Source organism: Schistocerca americana, chromosome 11, assembly GCF_021461395.2.
Source record: "Schistocerca americana isolate TAMUIC-IGC-003095 chromosome 11, iqSchAmer2.1, whole genome shotgun sequence".
NCBI classification, from domain to species: Eukaryota; Metazoa; Arthropoda; class Insecta; order Orthoptera; family Acrididae; genus Schistocerca; species Schistocerca americana.
In genome coordinates this window covers 118,537,620-118,564,333 of record NC_060129.1, presented here as the reverse complement: position 1 = coordinate 118,564,333, position 26,714 = coordinate 118,537,620, and positions in this window count along the sequence as shown.

The following is a 26,714-nucleotide window of genomic DNA, read 5'->3' as shown; positions in this document are numbered from 1 at the left end:
CGTAGGGGACCGCACCGCCACTTCCCAGCAAATTAGGGACACTGTTGCTCCTGGGGTATCGGCGAGGACCATTCGCAACCGTCTCCATGAAGCTGGGCTACGGTCCCGCACACCGTTAGGCCGTCTTCCGCTCACGCCCCAACATCGTGCAGCCCGCCTCCAGTGGTGTCGCGACAGGCGTGAATGGAGGGACGAATGGAGACGTGTCGTCTTCAGCGATGAGAGTCGCTTCTGCCTTGGTGCCAATGATGGTCGTATGCGTGTTTGGCGCCGTGCAGGTGAGCGCCACAATCAGGACTGCATACGACCGAGGCACACAGGGCCAACACCCGGCATCATGGTGTGGGGAGCGATCTCCTACACTGGCCGTACACCACTGGTGATCGTCGAGGGGACACTGAATAGTACATCCAAACCGTCATCGAACCCATCGTTCTACCATTCCTAGACCGGCAAGGGAACTTCCTGTTCCAACAGGACAAAGCACGTCCGCATGTATCCCGTGCCACCCAACGTGCTCTAGAAGGTGTAAGTCAACTACCCTGGCCAGCAAGATCTCCGTATCTGTCCCCCATTGAGTATGTTTGGGACTGGATGAAGCGTCGTCTCACGCGGTCTGCACGTCCAGCACAAACGCTGGTCCAACTGAGGCGCCAGGTGGAAATGGCATGGCAAGCCGTTCCACAGGACTACATCCAGCATCTCTACTATCGTCTCCATGGGAGAATAGCAGCCTGCATTGCTGCGAAAGGTGGATATACACTGTACTAGTGCCGACATTGTGCATGCTCTGTTGCCTGTGTCTATGTGCCTGTGGTTCTGTCAGTGTGATCATGTGATGTATCTGACCCCAGGAATGTGTCAATAAAGTTTCCCCTTCCTGGGACAATGAATTCACGGTGTTCTTATTTCAATTTCCAGGAGTGTAATATGAGAATTAATAAAGCAAAAACAAAAGTAATGGCATGCGACAAAGAAGATCAAGTGAAAGTCCAAGTTCATGTAGGCAATGAACTGCTTGAACAAGTTGACAAATTTACTTATCTGGGCAGTAATATTACCAGGGATGGAAGGAGCAAGGCAGAAGTGAGAAGTAGAATAGCTCAAGCAAAGGCTGCTTTTAACAAGCAGAAAAACATATTAACATCTAAGAGCATCAGCCTTGAAACCAGGAAAAGATTTTTGAAATCATATGTGGAGTGTGGCATGCTATGGGTGTGAAACATGGACTCTCGGGACAGAGGAACAGCACAGTCTAAATTCTTTTGAAATGTGCTATAGACGCATGCTCAAAATAAAATGGATCGGCAAGGTCACAAACGAAGTGGTTCTGGAAAGAGCAGGTGAGAAGAGAAGCTTCTGGAGTTTCATTGTTAAAAGAAGAGTGCAATTTACAGGCCATCCATTAAGACATAAAGGACTCCTGAACACAATCATAGAGGGATATGTCGAGGGAAAAAGACCAAGAGGAAGATTACGACTGAGGTACATGGATCAAATCGTGAAAGATGTGGGATGTAACACCTATAAAGAAATGAAGAGAAAAGCTGAAGGACGCACAGAATGGAGAGAAGCTGCCATTGTAGCTGTTGCAAACTAATCCTTGGATTGACCACTACAGAAGAAGTAAATTTTTATATCGTTATAAATAAAAAAAGACATCGAATTCATTCTTCTCATTTTCAATCATATTCTCCTCACACATTATGTCTGTGACTTCCTCTCATCTCTTTCCTTCATATCGCGATCACTGTATTCTTCACAAGACACCTCCCAGATTGCTTTACAGCTTTCAGTTTCAAGACAATTTCCCCACACCGAAAGTCACCCTGACTTCGATTTTGGGTGCAAACGATCTGTGACTACTTCGACAAGTGTGCAGAGGCTGGGGGCTACCATATACTGGGACACACTGCTCGCAATTGACTGCACGAACCCAGGTGCTGCTGTGCATTTGGATGTGTTCTAATGGCTGCCACAGCCAGCAGATCCTGGCTGCCTATTACTCCGTTCACCATAAGAATAAACCACATGTAAAGATTACACTATGCATTCTGATGAGTTTGCTGGAATCTCATTGTATTTCATTCCACGTGGAGGAGAAGCCAGTCTGTCTCGACTACTGTCAAGTACGATCAGAGGATACATGTTGTGCTATGCGTTACACGTACATCGACTGAGCGATAATGCGGGACAACAGCTTTATCAGTGCATTTAACTTGGAAAGCACTGGCCAGACACCTGGTCCAACTAACGTGCAGTGATGTTAGTAGTTGTAATAAAGGTGTAAAAAGAGACGAGCGGAGAACAATATGGTCTTGAATGTCATTTAGTTTTTGAACAGAAGGAAATAACGGTAGAATTCAGGTAATAGGCTTCTTAGGTGATCTGCAGGAAAACGTGGTCTCGATCTTAGCTTACATAGTACTGTAATTAAAAACGAGAGTGATGAAAATTCCTGGCTTTACAAGGATAATTTTTCTGCGGCGTAAAAACACACTGCTGGGATTTCACCATATACGAGAGTTGACTGAAAAGTAATGCCTCCACCTTCGTAACTCTTCAACAGTTGGCAGCATTGGCATGCGGCAGGTACTGGCTTGTTCCGTAGCCTCTTCTCTACAGCTCCAGTTGGCGGGAAGCCTTAGCACTGAACGGTTGTGTTGTTACAATGTGAAGTATGGAACGCTGCGCAGACGGTCGACTAATGCGTTCCAAGCAACGTGGAGTCACTGAAGTCTTGGCAGCAGAAGGTGTCACCCCAAAGGAGATTCATCAAAGAATGAAAGCAGTATGTGATGATGTGAGTACTGTGCTTCGATGAGCGAGTAAGTTTAAAGATGTTGAGGAGGGAATATCTGACCTGCGTGACAAACAAAGAGTTGGACGTCCTGTGACAGCAACCACTGAGTTTCGCAAGCAAAATGTTGACAGGGCGATCGCCGTATCACTCAGAGAGAAACTGCTAGCACAATCGGCATTTCAGAAGAACGTGTGGGTCGCATTATTGCTTTGCTTGGCTATCGGAAGATCTGTGCACGATTGGTACCCCGGATGCTGACTCCTGAAATGAAAGCGCACAGACTTGAAATTTGCCAGGAACTCCTCTCGCGTTACGAGAATGAAGGTGACGCCTTTCTCCATTCAATTGTGACAGGAGACGAAACGTGAGTACACCTTTACGACCCAGAGACAAAACGTCAGTCTATGAAATGTCGACACAAAGACTCGCTCACGAAAAAGAAATTCAAGACGCAGCCCGCAGCTGGCCACAGTGTTCTGGGACGCAGATGGTATTTATTATCCATGTTGATTTCCTTGATCGTGGAACAACAATAAATTCAGAGCGGTACATCACAACGCTGCAAACTCTGAAATGGTGGTTAACAAGGGTCCAAAAGAAAAAGGGAAATGTTTTGCTGCAGCATGACAATGCCAAACCACACACTTCACCTGCGACCACAGCAGAACTTCACAGACTGAATCTCACCACCGTATGGCATCCTCCATACAGTCCAGATTTAGCACTGTCTGACTTCCATCTCTTCCCAATAATGAAAGACGATCTGTGGGGCATCGTTATGATCCTCATGAAGACGCTGAGAGAACTCTGAGACTGTGGTTGCAGAAACAGTGTCCACTTCTTTCATGACGACCTTAGAAAACTTGTTCATCGATGGCAGAAATGTATCCAATTGGCTGGTGGTTATTTGGAAAAGTGAATATTGGTAATTAAAGATCACATTCTAAGGATTATTTATGCATTTGATTTATTAACATATACCCATCCAAACCCAATTAACGAAGGTGGAGGCATTACTTTTCATTCAACCCTTGTAGTTAAATAATGAAGCCACTGAAGGTATTACAGTCATTCGTCTGATAACCTCTGAAATTCTTCAATATCAGTCTGTGAGGAAGGAGGTACATTTCAGTACTGCTACGCTGATACTGACGCGATCAACAATAGAATCTCAAGCCACCAAAAAGTCCACATTTCCTCCTCCTCCTCTTTTATCACGTGCTGTTCTGCGTTTCGCCATCATTTGGCAATGGCGTCTAATATAGCTTCGTCTTGTTATTTCATACGACAAATCCCTTAACTTGGCTCCAGTTCTATTGGGTTCACATAGCACTGCTACGGTGACAACTGTAAAAATGCAACATTTGCACGATGTGCTCGACGCCGTGAAAATTGTTTTCCTTGTTTCTACCACACTTATCACTCTGACTCACGTGAGACCACATCTATCCTATAAAACAGGGGGAATATTCAAACAAAGAGTATTTCATTTTTCATTTTTCTCCAAAAAAATTAATTGTGTAATGTTTTCTGTAACAATCTTTTATAGTATATTGATAATTAAGGATGTGTATTTGCAATAAAAACCAGAATTCCACGTGTGGTATGTAATTAGACAAAAGACGTGCATTTTGGTTAAGTATGAGTTAATTACCACATATTGATAAACTTCATATTTAAATGATTTTGGTATTCAAACGGAACAAAAAAAAGTCAACCCGCTCGCAAACAACGACGTTATCGATTACGTTGAGTTTCCAATGCAAGCCACATTCCTTACATCTAGTACAATAAACATCAAAGCTCATTTTTTCCCTGTAATGTTGTGGAAAACATTAAGAACAATTTGGTTCTAGCCATTAACGATGTTCCGCGTGAATGTTTCACTTCGAAGCAGGAAGCAGTGTCATCCATTTTCGTGGTATCAATGCATGAATAGCACTTACTGAGACTGTGACTGTACACGATTTTTAAAATAAAAATTACGTTGCTAAAGTATGATTAATGCTTAATACCAATCATCGCCTTTGTGTTTGCTTGCATCGCGTTTATTCTTATAATGACTGTGGGCTGTAATCAAGTGTCATTGTTTTATTGGGTGCCACAGCAGGCCTACCAAGTGGATTACCAGACTAAGAATTTGCTTTCGAAAAGCATCTCTCAAGACATTTTCTCTCTGTCACTCCAGTTTTCATCCAGATCATTAAATTCTCTTCAGAAATCCAGAGAATGTGTGTCATCCTATGATTCAGCATCTTAGAGCTAAAAACGAATCCCTATTAGATACAGCACAAACACTCTGCTTGACACTTTGAACCTTATTGACTTTCCTTTCAGTTTCAACAAATTTAGAATCTAACATTTCATGGAGTTTTTTTAGTGTCTTTTCAGTAACAGCCATTCACTTACCTTCTGCTTCTAATTTTACTGTTTCTATTTTACCATCAAAATACGTTTTTCTTTGATCAATTTGACTTTCAAGCTCCTCCCTGTTGACAGAACATACTTCTTATGATTCTGAAAAATTGTAATTATATGATTTGGCGACATCTTCCATTCTCTTTTCACCTATTTCGCTAATTCTTTATTGGTTTCACAAGCTCTGATAACATATAATTTTACCTGTTTGTCTTGTACCACTTTCCCTAGCCTGTTTTCATAACAACTTTTTACAGACTGAATTTTCTTTTCCAGGGTTGTAAGCATAATTTAAATCACACCATTTTCTCTATTAGCTTCTTTCATTTCAGCCATCAAACTACTCATGCCTGATCACGGTTTTCATTAACATCAACAACAATTTAATGTTTTCAGTCATAGGTTTTTCCTGTACTCCTTGACTTACTTCACATGATTCATTCACCATGTTAACTCCTCCCATCAACCCTGAGCTGTCTTTCTTCTTCATATTACAATAGTCAGTGGATGAACCCCGTAGGCTCATAAAAAAACGAAGATTCATCTAATTCCGCCACAGGGTAACCTTCAAGTTCATCTTTAGGTGTCACATTCTGTCTATCATCAGAGTTAAATTCCTCTATTCTATTCCTAAGAACACTACCTTTTTCACTTCCATTCACAATGTTTACCATCTGTGCAGCACTACCTACGACACTGTTGTGAGGCGGCAGGTAACAATAACTCGTTTGTTTAGTTTTAGCTTTATAAGATGAAATGTTTTGTAATCTTGTGCGATTTATGTGATACCACGGCCATCTACAAGGACCTGAAAACTATTAGCGTGAACAGCCAGAAAGTGATAGAAAACACTCTGTTTGTTGTGTTTAGTCCACAGGTCTGCTATTCAGCTCTCTGAAAAAGAAGTAAAATGTTGTAATCCTCAAAGAACAACGCAGAAGTGTCAGGAACCACACTGATAAATGAGTTTACTGTCGTTTCACAGAGCAGTATATTTCGACAAACGTTCACAGGCACTAGTAGTAGTTTTAAAAAATAAAGTTTTCCTTGTCGTACTCGACTCAGTTGAGAGACGATTTCTACTCATAGTTCCTAATTACATAAAGTTAATCGATTACGTATTAGTGAAGAATAATCTCAGACACTTGCCATGTGGTTTTGTATTACATACGGGCAACACACGAAACAGTACACCGGAAACTAAACGTGGGCTTTGTAGAGTTTTATAACATGTGTGCGATATTTCATTTGGCCAAACAGGAAAAAAGAGAAAACAGCCGGTCAGTCGCCATTTTTCAAGTGCAGGCAGTTCGGTATTTATAAACTCGTGGTGCGGACAGCGAAGGAAACAGTCGCTCCAAAGTTGCTTTTAGCGTTGGCAACAGTAATCACCCAGCACCATTTTTCTCTAAAATTATTTATATCATTGTTCATTGAAGACTTACAATGACCCCAATTTTTCAGTAAGTAGATATATGCTGTCTTTATATCGCATAAAATTCTCAGCCTATTAGCGTTTAAACTTACACATCTAGAATTTTTCAAACTGAAGGTAGATAGTGGCCTCTGAACTCTCTCTTTCTCATTTCTGTACCATTTGTTAAAGTAATAGTATCGTAGTGAAAGTTGGTACAGTTTAAATTTACTTACATCACATGCAGTGCAGTCTTTTAGCTTTGTACCTTGTATAGTAAGTTAATCAAACTGGGTTCGTTGGTTGATTTGGGGGGGAGGGGACCAAACAGCAAGGTGATTGGTTGCATCAGATTAGGGAAAGATGAGGAAGGAAGTCGGTCATGACCTTTCAAAGGAGCCGTCCCAGCATTTGCCTGAAGAGATCTGGGGAAATAACGGCAAACCCAAATGAGGATGGCCAGATGCGGACTTGAACCATCGTCCTCCCAGTACGAGTCCAATTTGATAATCACTGCGCCACCTCGCTCGGTATCAAACTAGGACTTTCACTTTGTGGCGCTAAAATTGGTTATTAATTAATCACTCAAAAACTAAAGGAGATACTTGCATGAAAACCTCCACCATATCTTTTTATGTTAAACTGAACCTAATTCCAAAGGTGGAACATCAACATTGCGTGCATTTTAACATTCGAGGAATGTGGAATGATTCATAAAGGAAAGAAGGTAGCCTGATGAAAACTGCTACAAAATGCTTTAACAACTAATTGAATCTAAGTTGAAAGTAAAACTTCTTAAATTTAATACTGAATGCTCTTAAAAATAGCAAAATCCGGAATTTTGAATAAACTGTTCAGATCATGCTGACTGTGAAACTCACAAACTCTCACATTGGCTTAGTTATACATAATCTAGCCACCTTTTGCAATTATATTTAAAGATACAATTTTACATGAGATTGTTATGAAATCTCTTTGTTCATTCTGTCATGGCATGTGTTGCACTATGCCATCTTGGCCTTGGCCAATGAACAGAGTAAAATCAACATCTTGCCTGCCAGAGTAGACATAGCGGTAAGTGGTTCCTTCCCCACACTACCTCTTTTTTATTTTCTGACAACACTTCTAGAACAGAGTCAGTTATTGGATGCATGTACTTACTACAAGCTCATATACCTACTAAAATCTGTTATTAGGAAATCTTCCTTACTTATCAGTAGAAGACTTACCACTTTCTTGTCTTAGGCTAGAAGAATGGTGCAGTATTTACTCTGGGGAATTGACTGCTATGAATAAGGGACATCATGGGCCTAAGTATGCCCACTTAGTGCATAGTTCTTTTTTCAAAGGGTACTCCTGAGATAGCCCCACTATGTGTCTAGTAGAGCTATGGGCAACTCACAGAGGTCTTGGTCGTCGTACATGTTGCCAAGTTGTCATAAGAGCTGACTGCCTGATCTTCAGGACTTCTGAATTTCTTGTAGAATAAAGGACCTTTTGGCTTATCTGCAGCTTCATGCAGGTAAACCACCAGAAAATTGAACAGGATATGGAAAATTCAGTTAAGAACTTTCTTTTGAGATGTCTGGATTTTGTGCAGATGTGTGCAATCTGCATTGCCCCACACTGTAGAAGTGTAGTTCATCACAGGATGGATGAAGAGCCTGGATAGAATGAGAACACTTTCAATGGACAACTCTGTATTTGCATTCAGTAAGAGTAGAGGGCACTAAGGCAGTCCAATGTTTATCATTTGACATCATTGATGTAGTGTACCCAATTCCGTTTGCTGTCCAGGGTAACACCAAGGTATTTTGCAGTTGTAGTACACAAAGTTGGCTCTACAATGTGTTGTATCAGCTGCAGAGCTGGCATACAGCGTCTATTGAGCAGAAGCCCCTGGCTCTTCGATGCATTAAAACCATTCCCCCACCAAGCTGCCCAATATTCTAAGGTGACACGTGCCTCCTGTAGCAGTTGAAGCACAGCCTGCAGCTGTATGCTCTGGTATGAAGTACTATATCATCAGCATATATTGCTAACAGCGGGTAAGGAGAGTTCTGACGATTTCTTTCTCCAGGTTGCATACATTCAGGGGAAAGCATACATTCTTGATCAAATTCTCCATAGGATGTCATAAATCAATTAACACAACAATGGGTTAAAGGGAGGAGGAGGGAGTTAATTTGCCCTCAATGTCTGCTGACCCCTGAATCTATGCAACCCACACAACAAAATGCAGCAGAACTCACCTTATCCCACTACTATCGCTTTATTAGATCTCGATGTCAGAGGAAGCTCTGACATGAAAACAGTCTACTATCTATCAGTAGATATACAAAACAATCAAATTATTGGTTTTCATTCAGATGAAACTAGCATTCAAAGGAAACATTTCACTTCGTTATTTAATGAACCTGAAAGAAAGGAAATAAAACATACTGCACCCACACAACTTTGTTGTTCACTAGAAGTAGTGAGGAGCCAGCTCTGTAGCTCGCACTTGCCCTTTGTTGGCGGATCCATACTGTGAATGCCCGCCTGCTTCCCACCACCAGCAGTTGCTGCCCTCTAGTACCACTCTCCTACACAACGTGCAGCAGGCTGAGTTTGCTGGTTACTTCTGAAACAGATGTCCTCACTCTGACAAGGCGATCTCGTTGGTTTCACATAGGTATGGAAGAAACTAAAATATTAAGTTTGAAAGTTTGGTTGAGATTCAGATATAGCAAGTAAAAAATAGATAAAACTCATAGAAGCTAAAGAAGAGCTTTTATATTTATGGAAATTGAAGATGATATTTGAGGATTGCTGCCTACATCAACATCCATAGCCGCCCCCATGCCACCATTCGGCAGTGGCATCAGTTCCTCTCTACGATCTGAGGTGACCTTGTTCCCCTTCCCCAGCACACCCATCCTGAAAGAGACACCACCTCCGATGTTGTCATTGCTTCTGCGAACCTTCTTGGGCTTATCGTCGTCGACATCCTTGACCCCACAGGTAGTGACCACCTCCCCGTCCTTCTCACCATCACATCTACTCACCACCTCGCTCCGGCTCCTCACCTTACACCCTCTCTCAAGGTCGTCCATGACTACCGTCATGCCAACTGGGATGCCTACCAGGAATCCATCACCACCCAGGTCGAAAGCCACCCTCTTACGTATCACCATCCTGACGACGTCATCCACGCCTCATCCTTCATTCAGAAGGTAATTACTGATGCTGTGGAGGCCCATGTTCCTACTAAATCCATCCACACCCACCATCCCACTCTCCCTCCAGGGGCTGTCCTCCTCCTCTGGGAATCCCGCCGCCTCTATCGCTCCTTCCTGCGCACTCATGACACGGATACACTCCAACGACACTGGCAGATACAGTGACACTTATAGAACCCTATTACAGTAAAGAAACGCCGAGACTGGCGCCAGATCTGCACACTACTCAACGCCACCCTCCCTATCAACTCCTCCAAGTACTGGTCCGCCTTGCATCGCCTTACTGGTTCCCATTCCGCCTCCTATTACCCCCTTCTCCAATACGACCACCCTCTTCCTCACAACCTCAGTAAGGCCAACCACTTCACTACCCACCTATCCGAGGTCTTCTCTCTCCCTGATGATCCCCACTTCGATTATTCTCTTTTCCCCACCATCATGGAACGTGACGATATCTCAGTCGCTCCATTTGCTCCTAGTCTCCAGTAATTGCAGCAGTTGCCCCCCTCTGATCACAGCACAAGACAGTAAACCTATCCTCTGGTCCAAACACAATACGGCCCCTGGTCACAACCATGTCACCTACTGCCACCTTAGAGAAAGACCCTTCTCCTTCCTGACTGTCATTGCCCATCTTTATTATTATTATTATACCAATTGTTCCCCTTTAGGAGAGCGATTGAACTTGAATTCACAATTTCATCTTTGGATGTTTTTCTTCTTTGCTTCCCAAAACCTCTTCATCCTCTCAGAATGCTCCTTCTTCCGTTCCTCTGTCCATTTTTTACCAGGCTGACACTTGTGATTTTATGCCGGCACTCGGTGCGATCTTCGAGATTTTTTATGTTGATCTGCTGTAGATCCCTCTGGACTTCTTTCAGCCATTCTGTGCCACATTTACTCCTTGTTATAATGTTGAATAATTTCTTTGCTGTTCTGGAGTCTTCCATCCTGTAGATGTGTGTATAAAATTTGGCTCGGCGCTTTCTGATTTCATCTGTTACTATGTTGATCTTTCTATAGAGTTCGTTTTGTGGTCTCTTCATCCAAATGCCATTTTTGTTGATTGGACCGTAAATCTTCCTGAGAATTTTTCTTTCCTGCTTTTCTATTTCCTTAATTTTTGAATGACCATCAATCACCATTGTTTCAGCTGCATAGATTCCTTCTGGAAGAATCACTGTTGTATAGTGCCTTAATTTTGCGTCTGTCGAAATGCACTTCTTGTTGTAATGCGTCCATGTTAGCTCATAGGCCTTCTGGAGCTTCGTGATTCTTTGTTCATTGGCAATTCGGTTTAATCCTGAGGACTGTTTGGTTTCACCGAGGTATTTAAAATGGCAGACTTGTGCAATGTTACCATATTTTGTTATTAAAGGGGATTTATTTTCTGGCTGCCTTTCCATATATTGGGTCTTTTCATAAGCTATCTGTAGTCCGGTTTTTTGTGAAATTTCGTGTAGTTTTTCCCATTTTCACATCTTTATTTATTTATTTATTTATTTCATTTGTGTTCTGTAGACCCATTAGCAATAAATCGCATGGGTGTAGAAAGTGTCATTTGTATAGATTTGAGACATTTGTTTATAATAATAGGTTGTACAATGAATAATATATTATATAGAAAAAACGTTTACAAGAATTGTTTTTGTAAAAAGTTACAAATTACATTGAACAGACTTACAATAGATCAAAATCAATTCACATATTCTCATACATAAAATAGTCCAGTGAGTAAATGGTTTTACTCAAAAGATACTGTTTAAGTTGAACTTTAAAAATAGGTGGATCAGTAACTGACATTTTTATTGCCTGAGGGAGAGCATTAAATATTTTTATGCAAGAGTGGTGTACTCTTTTTTGCACCATACTTAGATTCTTTTGTTCAAGATGTAGATCATTTTTTTATCCTAGTGTCATAGTTATGATACATGCTGTTCATTTCAAAAAGGGAATGGTTTTTACACAAGAAACACATGAGAGAGAAAATCTGCTGAGATACTGTTGTGAGTATTCTCAGCTCTTGGGAGAGTTTCCTGCAGGAATGTCTGTAATTGACACCACACAGAATCCTAATGACTCTTTTCTGGGCTATGAGGATTTTGTTTGCATTTGGCTGGGTTCCCCAGAATATAATTCGATAGGCCATCAGGGCATGAAAATAACCAAAATAGGTAGCTTTCAAAGCATTTAAGTCACTGAAGGAAACAATCGCATGAATAACGTAAATTGCTGAGCTTAGTTTTTTCTATAGGTAAGGAATGTGTAAGGACCAGTTTAGATTGCTATTAAGAAGTAGACCCAGGAACTTTGCTGACTCCATTCTTGCTAAATTCTCATATTTGTATTTAATATTAATCTCACCCTCGATATTTTGGCTTGTATGGAATTGAATCAATTGAGTTTTTTCAAAATTTAGTGATAATCCATTAGAGGTAAACCAGTTAAAGGTCTCCTGAAAAATTGCATTTACAGTGATCTCAAGATTAGTATTTGTTGAATTGTCTACCAGAATCGTCATGTCGTCGGCAAACAAAGTAAATTTTATCTTAGCCCTTGTACACATTGGAAGGTCATTTATGAAAATAAGGAAAAGTAGATGACCCAGAATAGAACCCTGTGGGACTCCACAGTTTATTGTGCCCCAAGAAGAGGGCACTGGTTCCCCATTACTGTCGTTTACCATGACTTTCTGTTTCCAGTCCTTTAAATAGGAGGCAAGCCACATCCCTGCTTCTCCAGTTAACCCATAAAATTCTGCCTTTCTTAGAAAAATCTCATGGTTCACGCAATCGAACGCCTTGGAAAGGTCACAAAAAATTCCAGTTGGAGACATTTTATTATTGACTGATTCAAGAATTGCATTGGTGAAAGAATATATTGCATCACTGTTGAGATGTTTTACTGGAAATCGAATTGACTTTTATTGAGAATAGTGCATTTACTAAGATTTTCAAGAATCCTTCTGTGTACAAGTTTCTCGAGAATCTTGAAGAAATAAATTAAGAGTGAAATAGGACGATAATTGGTTACTTCGTTTCTGTCACCCTTCTTGTACAATGGTTTCGCCTCTGCATATTTAAGTCTATCAGGGACAATTCCTAGTCTCAATGATTCATAAAAGATGTGTCACAGGACTTCACAAGTGAAAACGTGTGTCTCTTTCAACACTTTGATGGAAATACCATCAATACCAGTTCAATTTTTGTTTTTCATGGTCTTTATTATCTTCTTATTTCCACAACAGTGACAGGAGGCATGCTAATCTGGGGTGTTGCACTAAGTCCACTTCTTTGTAAAAGATTCAGAGCCTCATTTATAGAACCATTACACCCTATTTTATCCACTGCAGTCAAAAAATGCTTGTTGAAAATTTTTGCAACATTTTCACCTTTATCAGTGATATTCTCATTATGTATAACTTCAATATTTTCTGCATCGTTTGAGTAACTATCAGTTTCTCTTTTAATAATACCCCAGATGGTTTTTATTTTGTTGCCAGAATTATCTATTTCTGATTTGATGAACATACTTTTTGCCTTTATCAGAACTTCATTTAAGATCTTGCAGTACCTTTTATAATGAGCTCTTATTTCAGGATCATTTGTATTCCTGAGTGAAACATAAAGCAGTCTTTTTCTCCTACATGATGTTTTTATTCCTTTTGTGAGCAACTGTTTGCTGGTATGGCTCTGGTACTTGTTCTTTGCAGTTCTTAGAGGGAAGACAGCTTCAAAGTGGCACATAAATTCATTCATAAATAGGTTAAATTTTGGCATTGACTTTCAGTGCTCTATAAATTGGACTCCAGTCAATGAGTTGAAGATAACTGTTGAAGATCATGAGATTTTCATTATTAATTACCCTAAATGACCTTTTACAGACTTTGTCCTTCTTGTGTGGGCATATATCATTGATAGTTAGCTATTGGCCATCATAGTCTGAAAGACCATTTAGGACTTGTTTTAGTGTTGCGTTGGTGTTTCTATTCTCATCAATGAAAATATTATCTATAAGACTTGAACAGCAGTTCGTAACCCTTGTGGGGAAGTCTACCATGGGTGTGAGGTTGTATGTGCTCATTATATGTAGCAGGTCAGCTCTACTACTATCATAATCTAGAAAGTTAATGTTATAGTCTCCTAAGACTACAGTATTTTTATTTTTTGGATATATATGGGATAGAAGAGATTTGAGTTGTTTAAAGAACATACATTGCTTCCCTGATGGGGCCCTACATTGCTTCCCTGATGGGGCCCTATACACTGTTACTAAAATGAGTGACAGGGTCTTGGTGCTAATTTCTACACCACAAGCCTCAAAATGCTGATCAAAACAGTATTTTGTGAGCTCTAGAGATCTACACATTATATTCTTTTTTACATATATAATTACACCACCCTTCTGCCCACTATTTCGACAAAAGTGGGAGGCAATGCGATAGCCTTCTAGATTCAGCATATTGATACCATCCTTTACATGGTGTTTGGTAAAACAAAGGATATTGGCATTATCAATAGCATTACTGTCACTAATATTCATTGTCAACAGTTCTGGTTTACTTCTTAGCCCCCTTATATTTTGATGGAAAATACACAGTTTGTCACATTTAGTATTGAGTTTTTGAGGAAGTGAGTTGCCAGGTTTCAAGATGGGTGAGTTTTTGCACACGCTTGTTAGATAATTGATCTTTTGCTGAGTGTCATTCCCCTTTTTGTTGCGAAACCATAAAAAATCTTGATTTAGTCGAGCAGGTTTTCTAGACCTCAAGCTCCTCTTTTGATTGTAGACTGCTGCAGGCCTTGGTGACACTACAGCAGCTTTGATGGAGCACTGTGATCTAGTTGTTGATCCTGCTGCAGTTAATGTTTCCGGTGCCGTAGCTGCTGTAGCTGAAGTTAATGACACTTCCACTGATGACGGGACAGTTGATGTAGTAGAAACAGAGCTTGACAAATCATCTATGTCGATTTCTTTACTTGAATTGTTTCTCAATTTATCCGAAGTCACTGCAGTTGTACCACTCTGCAGTCCTAGATTAGGCTCCACCATACTTACTGCTATTGGTGGATACTGTGATTCATTGAATTGATTTGGGTTTTACAATATTAAGTCAAACAATCTAGATTTGCCACTGCTGTTCCTGTTCATACCATGCGTTGTGAAGTCTTCTCTTAGATTGGCAGCTTTCAGAAAGCTCACGTTGCAGAACAGTTTGCACGTTTTCTCAATTTTACGATTTGTAATTTCTATTTCCTTACTTACACAGGATGTTTTTGTTAGGTCATGTCGCCCAGGTATACTAACAATAGTTATTTTGAGTGCTGGCACACACGCTAGCATTTTCTTCAGATCTCTTATTGCATGTTTCGCTTCGTTTTTGTAAACATCAATTGCTCCAGCTATTATTATAAATAAAGCTATTTGAACCCGAGTCTTTGTATTTGTGGATATCTTTCGCAACAACAATTAGAGGCGCACCTGGTTTCACTAGATCCATAACATTTACCTTATCCATTTTTTTCTTTCAGTATTTCAGTTAGCCCTCTTCCATGACTGTCTGAGAATAAGTAAATATTTTCTTGATTTACTTTCCGAGTTTCAGCCCTGTCATTTTTCCCCAGCAATAAAGTGTTCACCTTATCATCACATTTGTTTCTAATATATAATCTGCCAGAACGAGTTAAATGTTTCTCATTGAGACCTTTTGCCATAAGGTATTCACGAGAATTCGCAATGACTTTCTCTTTTTGCACTACAGTACTGTCTGATAATACCTGATATCTATTAGTAATTTGATATGAAAATTATCTGTAGAATCTTTCGCCTGATGAGCCTTTTTAGGTGTGTAGGACATGTTACAAAGCAGGTCAAAGTGAGTGTCCGCTGCTTTTATGTTAGCCAACTTGTTTTTTTTCTACTGAGAAGGCATTTTTTAGTTTGTTTACTTCAGCTTTTAGCCGGCACTCATCATTCATTAATGTTGTAACAACACACTTTTCCATGCCTGCATCATATGCCACGAAAAGTTCGTTAATGGCGTTGCACTGATCACTACACAAACACGTTTTATTGATTGCAGTGTAATTTAAACTGAGTGCGACAACACAATTTGAATGAACCCACTGTTGAGCTTCTTCACACATACAGAGTCCCTGCGTTATATTTTCTCCGCATACATAACACTTAACACCATTATTTTCGCAATTTGAGCTCGAGTGATTTACCACTACAATGCGTGACGCCATCTTGTATAATAGCGTCATCCTATCTAGTGGCTTCTACCCAAACCTGCGGAAGACTTCCCGCATCCTCTTATTCCTCAAACCCAACAAAGCCCCTCCCATTGCCTCTTCCTATCGTCACATCTGCGTCACATCCGCCTTCAGTAAGGTCTTCGAATCCATCCTGTCCCATCGTATCCATCAGCACCTTAATCAACACCATCTCCTCCCTCTTACTCAGTGTGACTTCTGACCCTCCTTCTCTGCTGAAGACCAACTCCTTAACCTCGTTCACCTTCTCTCCCTCTAGCTTAACTCCCGTCGCTCCGCCATTTTTGGTTTCCTCGATCTCCAAAATGCCTATGACCGTGTATGGATTCCTGGTCTCCTCTTTAAATTCCAAACCTACGCCCTGCCTACCAACTTTGTCCATCTGGTCGCTTGCTTCCTCTCGCGCCGTCCCTCCTATTTCACTCTCCACAACACCAAATCCCGTACCTTTTATCCCACTGCTGGGGTCCCCCAGGGCGCCGTCCTCTTGCCTTTCCTTTATCTCTTGCACACGGCTGATATGCCCAAGCCACCACCGAGCGAGGTGGCGCAGTGGTTAGCACACTGGACTCGCATTTGGGAGGACGACGGTTCAATCCCGTCTCCAGCCATCCTGATTTAGGTTTTCCGTGATTTCCCTAAATCGTTTCAGGCAAATGCCGGGATGGTTCCTTTGAAAGGGCACGGCCGATTTCCTTCCCAATCTTTCCCTAACCCGAGCTTGCACTCCGTCTCTAATGACCTCGTTGTCGACGGGACGTTAAACACTAACCACCATCACCACCACCACCACCCAAGCCACCCCCACCTGTTCACCTTCTCCAATATGCTGATGACACTGCCTTCTTGGCTCTCTATCCTAACCTTCAACAGTCCCAAAACATCCTCCAGACCCACCTTGACCAGTTCACCACTTGGTATAACCAGTGGTTCCTTCATCTCAACCCCTCCAAAACCCAGACAATCATCATAGGCTGCACCACCCGCTCCTTCCATCCCCATGATTTCTACCTCAACCTTTATGGTTGTCCCATCCATTTCACCCCCACCCTGAGTTATCTTGGCCTGACCCCCCCCCCCCCCCCCCCGACGTCACCTCACCTGGACCCCTCACCTCCTGACCATCCACCAGAAAGCCCATTCCCATCTCTGCCTCCTGAAACTCCTGTCTGGCCGGACATTGGGATTGCATCCTTCCACCATCCTCCACACCTACAAATCCCTCATTCGTCCTTTCCTCTGTTATGCCAGCATTGCCTGGATCTCTGCACCAACCCGCTTTTACAAGGCCCTCCAAATCCTCGAACGCCACGTGCTCCACCTTGCCTTCTGTATCCACCTTCCTCCCCCCCCCCCCCTATAGCTCATGTAAGACCTCATCTCCTTGCCCCACCTCCTCCTTTTCCTCCAACATCTCCGCATCCTTTACACTGTGCGAAAGCTTGATCCCCTCCACCCTCTGGTTTCCTCCTTCCTCTCTACCCCTCACCCATTGCCACACCTCTATCGCTGTATCCCTCCCTCTCTCCACCTCCCCCTCCCGGATATTGAACTTTGCTGTAACATATATCTCTCCTTCCAACTGTGATCTGGCCTTGCTTCCTCCCCTCCCCAGGGCCCCCCTTTTTCCTCTCCCCTCCTTCTCCCAGAGCGGATTTTCCTCCTCCCTCCCCTGAGTCCCTGCACCCCCTCCTCAACTGTGTCTCTCCCACGTGCTCCCCTCCCAGCCCTCTTTGATGCGCCCCTGCCTGTCACCACCCCTCTCCCCCTCCCGCCCTTCTCCCTCATCTCCTTGCCCCTGGCAGATCCTGTGCTTTGCTCATCGTCATCAGTGTGCTACATCACTGTTGTGTTTGGTGCTGTTTTCTGTGTGTCGCGAGGTGTGATTTTAATTGTCTGCTGGACTTGTACATAGTGTTACTGCCAGTGATTGTTATGTGCTACGCCGTCCATCGATACTTTTGTGCTCTGGTCATACTACGCCTTGTGTTCTTTCAATAGTCCCAGTGTGCGGTTTTTCGTGTGTGCAGCTTGTTTACGGTTTTTATCTCTGTTTTACAGTAGCCCCTCTTTGTCTATTGTCTTCCATAATGTTCCCCCCTTGTTTACATGTATGTACACCATGTTTTCTCCTTTACATTATTTTAAAATGTCTTCTATTGTATGTTTTATATCTTTCAGCTGAAGAGCAGCGCATATCCTGCTGCCAGCCCACCCTGATTGGGAACTGACATACAATAAAGAAAAAAAAAAGATATTTGGGTGGTCAGGGACATAAATGAACAGAAGAGTAAAAATGATCTGGTCTGCTTCACTGTGAACTCAATAGGGTTTCAGATGCTGAACTCCCTATTTGTCCGAAAGGGGAACATTAGGATAGTTTCGACTTTCAGCAATGAGATTAGCCAGTGGGCTTCATTTAAATGCATGTGTTTGAGTGCTGTCTGTTCTGTTGGAAATGTCTGACAGAGCAGACACCACTCATCATGATGGGGCTGGTGCATACATTTATATGAAATAGGGAATGAAGAAAGGAAAGGAGGGCATGGGTTGGGACTTGTGACTTCCAGCCACACACAGCCTGGTGGTAATGCAGTGGCAAAAGTTGAAAATTTGTGCTGGTCTGGGACTTGAACCAAGATTTAGCAATTCCCATGAGCAGTTGCCTTAATGGTTTCAACCATCTGGACAGGGGCGTTGACCAACTCAAATTTCCAACTTATTACGTACTGCCGTGTACATTGTACTCTGTCCATTAACCTGCTACTAGCAGTTCCTGTAGGAGGCTGGACGATATTAGTGCATATTCATTGAAACTAATATCAAGGAGCCATCATGCTCTTCCAAAAATGAATATTCTTGAAAGGTGTCGTTGTGTTGGACATGTCTGACAGTACAGGCAGAACTCAAATATACACATTACTATCTACAGCCTTAGAGAAATCCTAACATACCATATCACTGCTCAGTATTCTATTTCTTTCCACACTGATTTTTGAGGAGCATTCTCTTAAACTATAGTCTATTCTTCATCACTTCTAAATTGCGATCCATACCCATATCTGTTTCTGGGGTACACCCTAGAATCCTCTGTCTGATTTTGATTTCAAATGGTTCAAATGGCTCCAAGCACTATGGGACTTAAGATCTGAGGTCATCAGTCCCCTAGACTTTGAGCTACTTAAACCTAACTACCCTACGGACATCACACACATCCATGAGCGAGGCAGGATTCGAACCTGCGTCCATAGCAGGAGTGTGGTTCCAGACCGAAGCTCCTAGAACCGCTCGGTCACAGCGGCCGGCTCTGATTTTGAAATCTCTGTCTGTCCATAATGTAATCCATTTGCCTGGTGTCTTCTCTAATCACACCTTCTGTGGGGCAGCAAGTGCTTCAAGCTGCCTACACACTGAGACTGAAACATGTTTTCAAAACATGTTTCCAGTAGCTTGATGTGGACACCATTTGGAAACATGTTTCGAAACATGTTTGGAAACACAGAAACAACTATCCGTACAGTGTTGGTACAGATCAAAGGAAACAATGTTTCAGGCTAGCTACCACTTGTCACCGCTGCACGGCGCTAGCGTATGTGTGTGTTTGTGTGTGTGTCGTCAACTGTTTAGTGGTGTCCTGTTTACTGTTGTTTTCGTTTTCGTTTTCGCTTTATTTTTGTAGAATAATTGAGTGGTCAAGGCAACAAATTGTTGATTTAATTGCAATGTACCAGGGGGAGGATTGCTTATGGAATGTCCGGAGCAAGGAATATAAAAACACCGTTAAAAAAAACGATGCACTTGCGAAAATTGCAGCAGCTTATGGCACGGACAAGGGAAGTGTTGAGAAAAAAATACAATCTCTCGTGGTTGCGTACAGTCGCGAGAAAAGAAAAATTATTGCCAGCAGACCATCTGGTAGTGGTGCAGACACTGCATATGACTCGATCTAGTTCGGCTATTGGATGCTGCAATTCTTGGACGATGTACATGAGCCGAAGGAGACAGCAGATACTGTGGGAAATGAGGTACGAAAATTATGCTTCTTTGTCTTTATTTGTATTTTATAGTACACAGTCACATTCACCCATAGTTATTTTGCCACGGTACACTTCCTTGTGGGCTTAAAAAATAATTAGCAAATTCGTCTCGAATTTGTTTATTCGTGGAAGCAGCTTTCCTTGGTATGTTCTGTGCTGAAATGAAAACTGATGCGGTGTCATCTCGTCTCCATGTGCCTGGAATCATCTCACCTGTTTGTAAATCGTAGGAATCGAAGCTTCCATGTGGGGTGTACTGGTTCCTTGCCGCAGCATTTCGCCTTAAAAAATTGTGGAGCCATACAGCTGTAAGTGTGACAGTTTTTGCCTGGAAGGTTGTAGCAACATAGGTTTTCTAAACACACGAAAAACTGAAGCCATAATGCCGAAAGTGTTCTCAACAACCATTCTGGCCCTTGAAAGTCTGTAATTAAAAACTCTCTCTTTTGAACCTTTAACATGTTTTCCCGGGTAGGGTTTCATAATGTTTTCCTGTAAGGGAAAAGCATCGTCTGCTACAAAAACATATGATAGGGCCTTGGTGCCACCTGGTAAGCATTCAGCTTGTGGCAAGCTAAGTTTCTTTTTGTTAATTAACTCATTTATGCTCGCATTTTTGAACACACCACCATCTGATATTCTGCCTTGGCAGCCGAGATCTGCGTACAAAAAGTTGTAGCTGCCATCGACGACAGAAAGCAGCGCAATGCTGAATGAACCTTTATATTCACTTCCACTACCAACAGGGCACTGTAGCACGATACGTTTCTCGTCAATTGCTCCGACACAATGGGGGAACTGAAGAATCTGTGAGAATAAACATGCTGTTTCACTCCAGTCGTTTTCAGTCGCAGGTATCTGAAAGAAAGAAATTTGATTTCAGGTTTTCGTACATTCGCCAGAGGGCACAAATGAGGATGAAGAGGTTGCAGCTGGACCTTCCAGTCCTCCACCACCAAAAATCAGAAGGATGGGCGAGAAAAAAAGACATGCAGCAACCCTTCAAGATTGCGTCTCAATTGCTAACTAAAGTGCTGCAAAAACAAGAAGACAAGGACGATGAATGCAGTGCGTATGGGCAGTATGTGGCATCAGTTTCAAGGAAATTGCCCGAGTTAGAACGAGCAAAAACAATGGCTTTGCTTAATGATGTATTAATGAAACAACATGTGGCGTATTTAGAAAGTGAGCAGTCGAAAAGGGGTATGAATGTAGCAGGGCCATCATCATCGTCATCATCAAGTAACAATTCCCCTGTTACATTTACAAGCTATGAAGACAGTGACAACGCAGTTGAAGAAGTTGTGTTTGATGAATTATGTAACGTAATTGAGAAATAATAACACTTCGAAAATGTGCTTATTTAACGATGTTTTTCATTTATTTACCTTTACATAATCCTTCAGTACTTCCACCAGAGCTCCACATACTTCAGGTACTATTTTAGATATTGCCTGTTTCGAAATGCGAAATAAATATGCAAGGCTCTGAAATGAATCTCCTGTTGCCAGGAAACGAAGAGTAACTGCAAGCCTTTGGTTGACTGAAATAGCTTTCCCGAAATTCGTGTCTTTTTTTGAAACAAATGGTGATATCTTATTTGCCAGATATTCAAAATCGGTAGGTGAGATCCGAGTGAAGTTGCGGAAGCCAGAGCCGTCTTCCATACTCAGCTCACGTAGCAGGTTATTTCCGCCAGTTCTTCTATAGAATGTTTTTCTCCACCAACGACGAGGACGCCATTCATTTTGTTTGTGTAAACCTTCTAGCATTAATAATGCAGCTCCGCATATCATTATTGTTTCTTCGACACCAGACATAACGCAGCAGCAGATGATACGAACGCAATAACACAAGGGGCACTGCAGACGGCGTGAACACGCGAAAAATGTTTGCCGCCAGTGTGGACGGAAACAGAGACCAGAAACAAAGTCGGAAACATTTGCGAAACATCGCAGAAAACAATGTTTCCAGCAGAAACATGTTTCCAGTGGCAGTGTGTACGCGGCTTCAGATTGCTGTCGACCTTCGTGAGTTAAAACATGGAGCAAAAGAGAGAGAGAGAGAGGCAAAGAGAGAGAGATAGGGCCTTCCCCTCCCTTCCACCCAGTTCCAAGGCAAACCCCCCTGGCGATCCTACTTGTCCATGTGGCAGTCATCATGTAATGCAACTGCGTACATAACATTTTGATATTTTTATAATTATATAATTTGTTAGTGGAATTGTGCAGAAACATGCAAAAGCAATGATTCCAGAGTTTGAATATCATTCCGTGAATCATTCCTCCAAAAACTGATGTTTTAGAATGTTTCACATCTGCTTGAATTTAAAGATACATAGTTAAAATTTTGGTAGTACGGAAATGAGTTGTAAGGTAATAGCTCCTAGTTTTTTATGATTAAACTCAAAGTGCTTTTTAAAATAAAGCAAACTTTATTATACATAACAATTATATACAGGGTGTATATAAAGGCCGGGAACACTTTCAGTTATTTATTGGACAAGAACTTAACATTGTACAGATGTCATACACATTGCATTTTGAAGAGAAACTCTGAAAGTTTTTTTTTTATTTTTTTTACAAACATTCGATATGTGAACCATGATAGACCCGGCAGATGTCAATACGGTAATCAAATTCTTGCCATACCTGTCTCAGCATGGCATCATCGGCTGTGGCAGTTGCTTCCCGTATTCTCCTGGAGCTCTTATACATCACGTGGTAGAGGCAGTAGATAACCCAGATCCTTAATGTGTCCCCACAGAAAAAAGTCACACTGAGTGAGATCTGGTGATCAGGGAGGCCATTTCATGAAACAGCTGTCCGCTTCTGTAGCATGGCCGATCCATCGATGCGGCAGCTCCGTGTTCAGGTATCCATGAACTTCACGATGAAAATGGAATGGAGCCCCATCCTGCTGAAAGATGAGTCCAATTGCATTTGAGGCATCAGCCATTGCTGCAATATGTCCAAGTAGGACAGTGCTCTCGGCGGCGAAGAATGGCCTGTACAGTTTTCGACATGACAAGGCACAAAAAACATCTACCTTTGGGGAATCACGCTCAAATTCAATACATCTGTGTGGATGCTTTGTACCCCAGATCCGATAATAATGCCTGTTCACATTCGCATTAGCGTGAAAAGTGGCTTCGTCGCTAAAAATTAAGCGATCAACAATGCCATCCCCATCCTCATTCCATTGTTGCAACAGCCATCAAAACTCAAAACGCTTGTCTTTGTCGTCGTCATTGAGCTTCTGCACTAGCTCCAATTTGAATGGTTTCATTGACAGCTTATGTTTCAGGACTTCCCACAGTGCCATTGGAGCCATTTCGAGTTCATGGGAAGGATCTGCAGGATTTCAACTACCTTTTACAGCTTGGAGGTCGTGAAACCGGCTGCGCACTGGAGTAACTGGGTGCAAATCAAACCTATTTAAGTGGGGTTACAGTTGTGGTGTCACCGCCAGACACCACACTTGCTAGGTGGTAGCCTTTAAATCGGCCGCGGTCCGTTAGTATACGTCGGACCCGCGTGTCGCCACTGTCAGTGATTGCAGACCGAGCGCCACCACACGGCAGGTCTAGAGAGACCGACTTTGCTAGCGATGCTACACCAAAGACCTTGTAAAAAATAACTAGACTCACTGATGGCGCTGCAGTCGCGGGATAATTTGAACCTTCCGCTGGACGCCATTATAGTGGTTGTAGTCTGATGTGTTGTCTAGTATTGTTGTTTATGAAGACCCTGATTCAACGTTGTATATTTGTTGGGATAAATGATGTCTGTGGGAGTTGGTTTGAGGCATCCTGTGGCAATACGTACAGTTTCGTTTACGGCGACGTCAACTTGCTTAGTGTGAGCTGAGTTCCTCCAAACTGGCGCCGCATATTCCGCTGCTGAGATACTCGGCACCAGACCCGTGGTGCGCAAAATATGTGGTTGAGCTCCCCACGATGGACCTGTTAGCTTCCGCAGTATGTTGTTCCTGGCACAGACCTTTTTTTTTTAGTGTTGTGACAGTGCTGCTTAAAAGTAAGTGCTCTGTCCAGTGTTACTCCCAGGTATTTTGGGCTGTTTGTATGTTTCAGCTCTTCCCCTTGCCACATGACTCGGAGTTTCCGTTTGGCTTGTTTGTTCCTAAGATGGAAGGCGGATACTTGAGATTTACTAGGGTTTGGTTTGAGATTATTGCCGTCGCAATAGGTAGCAAGTTCTGTTAAGGCTCCTGTGAGATTCTCCTCCACTTGTTCAAAGGTTTTATCCTGAGTCACCACTGCTGCATCATCAGCATATATGAACATTCGTGTCTGGTGGCTGATGGGGAGATCATTGGTATAGATGTTAAATAATATTGGAGCCAAGACACTACCCTGTGCAAGTCCATTTTTCTGTGTCCTCCATCGCCTGTTTTTAGATTGTAAGGTTACATAGCAGCGTCTGTTCTGTAGCATGCATTGCACGAACATAGAAAGGGTGTAGTCCTTAGTGACATTATACATTCGTTTCATCATTAGGGTTAATGAAGCACGTGTTTATTTAGTCGATGTGGAACTCTTCTACATTTTCCAATTTTTACCTCCCATATCAGATACAATACCAACTACAACAAATCTCACTTTCTGTGTCTCTTTGATTATACTGACCAGTAAATCCTGGTTCATCATAGTGCCAAAATTATAATACACATGTTGCTTCCAGGCTCCAGATAAACCATGTGCCACAACAACCTGTACCTGGCTATGTGGGACATAAATGGTGTCGATATCTTGGTCATAATAATGACACGGTGCACATTCGTTTCATCAAAACTCAACACTTACAGTCTCTCTGCTTAAGCTTGTTGCTTGCTTACTCATTAAGAGCAACACATCTGTCAAATGCTAAGAAGACAGCGAAAAGAATCAGAAATCTATCTTTTTAACATAGAAAATGCCAGTACTGATACACCCATTACGTTCATCAAATAAATGTAAGTTTTTCTGGACAGAGCGCGCTGAAGCAATGATTCACTGTAAATCTTTCTGGCTCCAACGTGTACCCTTCTTGGACTTCATGAGATATTTAGTTTGTGTGTCTGTAAATATTTTTTGTAAAACTTGCTGTACTTTAATTATACTTTAGCATTTTGTCGACGCTGCTTCCTGTGTCTGCGTAGTGCATGAGCCACTAATTTATTTTTCGTCGTCAAAGTATTGTTTTCAGCTATTAAACGCTGTTTTTTCTGTAATTAGTGGTAATGCTTTTTCAAGTCTCTTCATTTCAACCTCAATATGGCCTATTTCTGTTTTTGTGCTTTGATCTCCCTTCTTTTTCATCAGTCATAAAGAAGCTAGCGTCACTTCTTTGTTGGACAGAGGATCAAGCAGCAGCAGCAGGAGTGGTTTTAATAACATGCAATGTAGGAACTGCAGTCGGCTTTAAGATCTTTTCTGGCTCGGAGATAACGTAAATAATAGCCCTCTTTAAAATGTATGCTACAGATAGCAGCATTTTTAATGTTAATACTATCACCAGTGCTGTTTTTCTGGGGGAACACTGGGGGATGCGTACCCCTAAACTTTTTCGTGGACAACGTAATTTTTTTACGATGTTGAAAACTTGGAAGAGTGCCAAAGATTTATTTCTCGGACATAAATTTTTTATTTCATTTTGTGTTGGTAATTGCCATACGAACGATACCAGTGCAATTTTTGGTGGGAAAATCTATGTCATTGACTGTTTCAAGCATTTCGAAGCTGCGGCAACCGTCCTCGACAACTGAATCGCAGGCACCCAGTTCGAAAAGCATGTAGTGCCCTCACCCACTAATAGTGGGCGATGGTAGTACTAAACGGATATGCGTACGCTCAGATCGCATGCTTCATTTGAGGTGATGTAAACAGCAGTGTTTGATACCACATTCTCTTGAATGTTTGTGTGTTTCTCGATATCGCCTGCTTCATTTGAGCTGTAGTAAAGTCAACTGAAGAGTCCGACACCAGTTTTTTGTAGTTCGACATGTTGATGACTTCATGGCTAAAAGCAGATGGATGGTATCCTTGCTTCAGTTATAACTAATTTTCGCTGCACTATATCCCATGGACTGATGACCATAGCTGTTAAGTCCCATAGTGCTCAGAGCCATTTGAACCATTTTATATCCCATTTCGGAGTACCCTCAAACTTTTTTTTAGTAAAAAAGCACTGACTATCACTACTTCTACAGAGCCGAACCCACGGAGCACATAAGTCTTCTGATTGTAGCTTTTACAAAAGAATAAACTCGATACAACGAGAAAGTAAACAACAACACGAAACTTACTTCAACTCGCATGAGCGCGCGCGCGCGAACTGAGCGGACTGCCTCAACGCTGACGTATTGCGCAGAACGGTAAAAATCTGTGTTCTGCGCACACAATGTGCCCCACGCCCCTCCCCCTTGAAACTTGCGCCGATCGGCTGAGCCGACAGGTTGCGCTCGGCTGTTCTTGGAACTACAGGTCATTACGCTTCGTGGTGGCAGACAACGAAAGGTTACATTCACCTGTTGGACAAGAAATCG